Raw genomic sequence first — 6,864 nt, forward strand, 5'->3', positions numbered from 1 at the left:
TATATTTTGGAAGAGTTTGAGAGGATAGGTGTTAGCTCTTCTCTAAATGTTTGATAGAATTTGCCTCTGAAGCCATCTGGTCCTGGGCTTTTGTTTGCCGGAAGATTTTTAATCACAGTTTCAATTTCAGTGCTTGTGACTGGTCAGTTTATATTTTCTATTTCTTCCTGGTTCAGTCTCGGAAGATTGTGCTTTTCTAAGAATTTGTCCATTTCTTCCAAGTTGTCCATTTTATTGGCATAGAGTTGCTTGTAGTAATCTCTCATGATTCTTTGTATTTCTGCAGTGTCAGTTGTAATCTTAAAGATAGCCTTAATAACAAATGATAACACCCAACTTTATGGTTTTCAGAAATCATCCATTTGTATGTTTTGAGGCCCCTCCAAGTGCCAAGTTTGCTCTTAGGTGCTAGAGGGGAGGTGATTAATAGTGGAAATTGCTGTCCTGAGTAAACATCTAGAAGCAGGCAAAATAAATAAATATTAACCACAATACAGACAGACTAGAGTGTTATTTTAAGGTAAGTAGAAGGCACAGTTAACCAAATTAGGGGTATTAGAAAAGAATTACCCAAGAGGTTGATATCTAAGCTGAATGTTGAAAGATGGGTCCCTGTGGGTTAGGCAGATACACGGATAAGGTTGAAGCAAGACCAGGTAACCTTTAGTTTAGTATACGTATGACACATGGGATGAGTACAAAACACTCTGCATTTGAAAATATATTTTTGAATACACTTGAAATATATTTCCATCAAATGTAAATAATTTTCTCAGTTGCAGGTTTGCGGGCAAAATGTCAATATATCAATGAGCCTCACCATTTTTCAGAGCCTTTTCTAGGTTAAAAATGAGAAAATACTGGATTTAGTGAGGGTGGGGTGGGCTGTGGAGGTGACTAAATAGCTGATGTAATAGGATATTTTCCTGGAATCAAATTCTGATGACATCAGCACACACGGCTTCAACAAGTAGTAGTTCCATTTACGAATTCTGTTTGATAGCCTTGTTGGACTGCAAGATTTTGAACTTCCATTATAGTCTTCTCTTTCATGTATTTGCATATTTAATTTACTTGCTCATTTTTCTATGAGAATGTGCCCTTGCATCACTTGTTTTTTAGGAAAAAAGAATTATTTTGTATTGCACTACTATTTTAACAGAGAAGTTGGAGCAAGAGAATGTTCAAATGTGACAATTTATGAATTCAAAATCTTTATGCTTGTATAACTCTATATAAAGGTCTTCTCTTTCCTCACTACTGCTCCTGTCTGCAAAAATTACATCAGAGCATCAATGAACAATAATGTAATGTAATTTCTGCTACCATTCTCCGTTACCAAATATGGACATATTCAGTTTTTTTTTTAAGATACAATTTTATTTTATTTATTTATAAATTTATTTATTTATTTATTTTTGGCTGCGTTGGGTCCCTGTTGCTGCGCGCAAGCTTTCTCTAGTTGCAGCGAGCGGGGGCTACTCTTGGTTGCGGTGCACAGGCTTCTTATTGCTGTGGCTTCTCTTGTTGCGCAGCACAGGCTCTAGGCACATGAGCTTCAGTAGCTGTGGCACGTGGGCTCAGTAGTTGTGGCTCGTGGGCTCTAGAGCACAGGCTCAGTAGTAGTGGCGCACGAGCTTAGTTGCTCCGTGGCATGTGGGATCTTCCTGGACCAGGGCTCGAACCCGCGTCCCCTGAATTGGCAGGCGGATTCTTAACCACTGCGCCACCAGGGAAGTCCCCCGTCTTTCTACAATAACTTAAAATATAACTCGATGGGAGAAAATGTTGAGAGGTTTTTGTTGTTGTTATTTAAGTTCCAAAAGCAAGTTGCCATTAATTTTTTTTAAATGAAGCATTGAAAAAAGAGTGTGGGTGTGAAGCCCTTCTGAGAAACCATTCAGGTTATCTGTTGAAAGCCTCAGTCTCATTTGGTTGTCTGGAAGCCGAGTAACTCTTACTTGGAAACTCTGATGACTAGGCGTGCAAGTTGGGACATGGTTTACTTTCTTCATTTTAAGTCTAGATGACTTTCCCAGGAGGAACTGGCTTGTGATCCACCTGTGCAGCACCACTCCCTGTCTTTCGTACAGAGTGGATTTCATCATTGCAGTTCTTTGGAACAGTCATTTGGGGTTAAATATTTTGGGTGAATTGGAATGATCTTATCCCTGCTTTACTGTAGTCTAAACAGTATCTTGGCAATCATCTATGTCATTCTGGAGAGAATATATTGCTATAGATTCTGCCTTGAAATGTTACCTGAAGGGCCTTTAGATGACCATATTTTGTTGAATTTTAACTCCTTGGAAAATTCTTCAACTCATTCTCACTTCAAGTTTCAGCCAATGTATCTAAGTAGAAAATTTGCCCAAGAAACTAAGATCTATTAATTAACTAATTCAGTTTGTGATATTCCTTGTGTCACCAACTTGCTGAGAAATTATGTAACACAATCAATTAAAAGAGAAAAAGTCTTAGAGATTCAGAAATAAAAAGTATAAAAAGAGTTATAAGCTTAAGTGATTTTGCATTAGCAATCCTAGTACAAATGACTAATGACCTCATTGTTCATTATATTTGAATCTGTTGTTTGAGGCCAGTGACTAATAAGGATGAACACCGTAAAAGATCAAGAATTGTTAATAATTAGGGTCCTGGTGTACATACATTATGGAGGACAATAATTTCTTAATTTTAAGATAAATCCTTTGCCATGATTACAGCAATTAAGTATGAACATATTGAATGAGTTCCTACTAGGAGCTGCCACCAAATGAAATTCACTCATACTTGTGAAATTAAGTGCATAATTGAGGATGGTAAATAATTTAACATTTCAGTTAAAACCAACAGACATTTACAATGAACCAAGAAGAATAAACATTATCCTAATAAGTGAATTTGCCATTTTCTCATCTATAAAAGGCATTGGCTGATAGTCTTCAGATAAGAAAACATAATCATGGTGATAAAAATAGTTGTAATAATGATTATAATTGCTGCTATTATTGTTATGCTTCATATTTTATATCACTTAATTCTCAGAGTAATTTTATGTAGCCATATGAAGATAGTATATTATACAGCCATATCTCTAACTACATTTATGTACATATATAATATTAGAAACAATTTTATAATCACAGAGTGGCTAGGTGTAAGTCCAAGAAAATATTTAATTGCTTTATTGGTTTGGGTTGTATTTTGAGTTGTTTTCTCCTCCTGATCTAATACAGGAAAATTCACTAAGTTGTGTCAAATTAATTTCAAAACAAGTAGCTAAAGATTAAAAATAAAATGTCAAGCTGGCTGTGGTAAAAAGTGAACATAGCTAGTTTAGACTCCATATGAACATTTAAATTAATTTTATTCCTAGTAGTAAAGCTAAATGCATAACATACATTGTTCTCTAGATCATAAATATTTGCAAAGTTCCTCTAGCAATTTAAAGGAAAGGCACTGGCTTCAAGAAAAACTAACCATCTTAATCATCTTAATGGATAATATTTCCCATGATAATATACTCCATCTAAACTGTTTTCTCTACTAAATAAGGGACAAAGAAAACTGTCACACTCTTCGGTAGAAACTTAGCAAATCCTAAACTTTAAATGCTTTATATTTGACCAGAGAAATTTGATTTCATCCAGTATATTTCTATAATATTATAATCCAGGTAATTCATTCGGGTAAACATTGTGGAAATCACAGAGTGGTTGATTTAATACCCTGAGGAAACCCTGGATGGCTGTCCTGTTTTGTTTTACTTAGTTCATTAAAGCCAGTATATTATTTGCATACAGATCTTGTGGAAGCCAGGCACCGTGATTCATACAGTGAAACATGAAACTAGCATACATTTCCTGAAATTCCACCTTTTCCATGAAATCGTTTATATTAACTAATTAGAAGTGACAGATTTCCTAGCTAAGAAAGCACTGTCATTTCCTCTAAGTTCACTTTTCCCCTCAGCGTAAGTGTTATGACACAGTTTCTTCATATGTAGTTTGAACAATGTTAGGCCTGATAACTACATAGGGACAAATGGACAATCTGAGGGATTTTTGTTTTGCCTCTTAGACTATAAGTTTGCCAGAAACACAACCATCACTGTTCATCTTCTGTTTTTGACTCAGCCTTGCTTTGCCGACGGTCATTCATATTTTGAGAATGGTGAGGATGATAGTGAGGAAATGGCAAAAATATCTGTGTAAATGGAGGAGGATAATAAGGCACATATTCAGAGTCGTTTTGCTGAAAAGCCTAAGGTACGGTCAAAACAGGCAAATAATTTTAGATAAAGTGGTGAAGGGCTTTCTTTGACCTGCCTACTGAGGATGTATCTCTGAGAGGCTGTAGGATGGAATTAGATCATCATTTCTTTAGATTCCTTGTGATAGGTTTATGATTTTGGGCAAGTTATTTAACCTTTATGAGACTCAAGTTCCTCATGATAAATAAGAACAACCCTGTAAGATTGATAGGAAGCTGAGAACCTCTGTTATTAGGCTGATAAATAAAATGATTGTAACATTCTTGGTAGTAGATCTGGTACTAGATACTGGCACCTTAATAAGTGATATCTACTGTTATTGGGAATCAAAAACCTATATTTAATGCCACACAAGGTGATATATGATTCAGAGTTAGGCTCTAATGATATCTACCCTCAATTTTGTGTTTACCTTGTGTCAAACAGTGTATTATTATAACTACTATCTCATTCTTTACATGAACGCCCCATTAAATTTTTTTTTAACAGCTTTATTGGAGTATAATTGCTTTATAATGGTGTGTTAGTTTCTGCTTTATAACAAAGTGAATCAGTTATACATATACGTATGTCCCCATATCTCTTCCCTCTTGCGTCTCCCTCCCTCCCACCCTCCCTATCCCATTAAGTATTTATTAAGTGGATTACATAATTAATGAAGATGAAAGGCAAAGAGTAAACCCCAGGCCCTGTGTCACCATCCGCTGTTAACTTTCCCCCAAAGAGCTTTCACATCCAACAGAAATCTAAAATCTTTGTTTTCCTGATAAAAAACTTGGCATTATTTTTCTAACATCATCTTTCTCTTCAAAATCCTACCAGTAATTTGGGGTAGGTAAACACCAACTTTCACTTTGAACCTGATCAGGTGCATTTTTTAAACATTATAGTTAAAGAAATATTTGTGGATTTTTTTTTAAATGGGAACTTTTTTGAAGTAATGAAGTAATGAATTTGTTCCCTTCAATTTTAGGAAAAATCTCTAATACTTAAAATAGTGTCTGGCACATAATAGGCATTCAATAAATATTTGTTCAAGTTATTCCTCAGTTCTGAGCAGTCTGCTATCTTCTCTGCTTTTTTTTCACCCACCCTCCACCTCTGGCAACCACCAGTCTGTTCTCTGTCTCTTCTTTTTTCTTCTACATAATCTCCCTAGTTCATCCACCCTATGACTACCGTGCTAATTTCACAAACTCTTTGAACCTCAGTTTCCTCTCCCTTAAAATAAAGAAAATAGTGTCCATAAAATTTTCTTGGGATGATTAAATGAGACAATAAAACATTAGGTATGTGCAGCAAAATGAATGCCTATCGCATGGTAGTCAATCGATATTTGGAAGTATTATTATTGTTAAGCACCAATCATGCATTGCTAACTTCTAAATCTCTATCACCAGTGCAGACTACTTTCCGTCTCCAAACACATCTAACTTTGTATGACTCACCTCCACTTGGATTTTCACCAGCTGTCTCAAACACAGAACACATCTCAACATCCTCACAGGATCCCTCCTTTGTCCCATCACCGTATTTTCTATTTCCACTAAATTCCACAGTTGCCCCAGTCAGAAATCCGGAAATCATTCTAGATATCTTCCTTCTCCTGCATCCAAAGAGTCCCAAAGTCCTGATGAGTCCACCTTTTACTCACCCTTGAATCCATCTACGCTTCCATGCATCTTGAACATCTCCGTGCAATGCTTTCTCTCATGACTATTGCAAGAAGCCACCTATGTATGTGGTATCTGAATCTCTAGTTTCAGTCCCCTCCAATTCATCCTCTAGACCAGCAGTCCCCAACCTTTTTGGCACCAGGGACCAGTTTCGTGGAAGACAATTTTTCTATGGACTGGTTGGGGGGTGGGGGGGAAACGGGAGGGGATGGCTCAGGCAGTAATGTGAGCCATGGGGAGACACAGATGAAGCTTCTCTCGCTCGCTTCTCACCTCCTGCTGTGCGGCCCGGCTCCTAACAGGTCCCCAGGGGTTGGGGAACCCTGCTCTAGGCTGCTTCCAAAGAGAGGCTGTTGAAACGCAAATCTGAGCATGTCAACCCTTCCTTCAGGCTCAAGTCCCACTTCCTTACCCTGGACCATCTGGTCCTGGATTTGTTCTTCAGCCTCATCTTTTTACCCTGTGCTTTCACCAGGTCAGGCATCATGCACCTCCCCAATGCTATGTGCTGTAAGCCTACAAATCTTTGCACAAGCTCTCTCCTTTTGCTCTCTCCACGCATAATGTTCTTCAAAATTCGACTCATGTGTCACTTCCCTAGTAAATCTTTCTTTCCACACCAGTCACAAACCGCCAAAACTGCTGTCTCCTCCCACTCCAGGCTGAGCAGGTCCTTTCCTAGTGCTTATCTAGTTTCTGTACCAATGAGATGATAGCCCCCCTGATTCTGCACCTATCTTTCTTTCCATCTCCCAAGTGATGAGTACCTTAAGGGCAGAGATTTTTTTCTATTGAATTAGTACCCTGGATGTTGCCAGAGACATAACCTGTGCTTTGTAAATGATTATTACATAAAAAAAATAGATGCCTCTTTAAATTTTCTGCTCTTAATTAAACCTCTTTTTAACTAGT

The sequence above is a fragment of the Balaenoptera musculus genome, chromosome 12 (assembly GCF_009873245.2).
Source record: "Balaenoptera musculus isolate JJ_BM4_2016_0621 chromosome 12, mBalMus1.pri.v3, whole genome shotgun sequence".
NCBI classification, from domain to species: domain Eukaryota; kingdom Metazoa; phylum Chordata; class Mammalia; order Artiodactyla; family Balaenopteridae; genus Balaenoptera; species Balaenoptera musculus.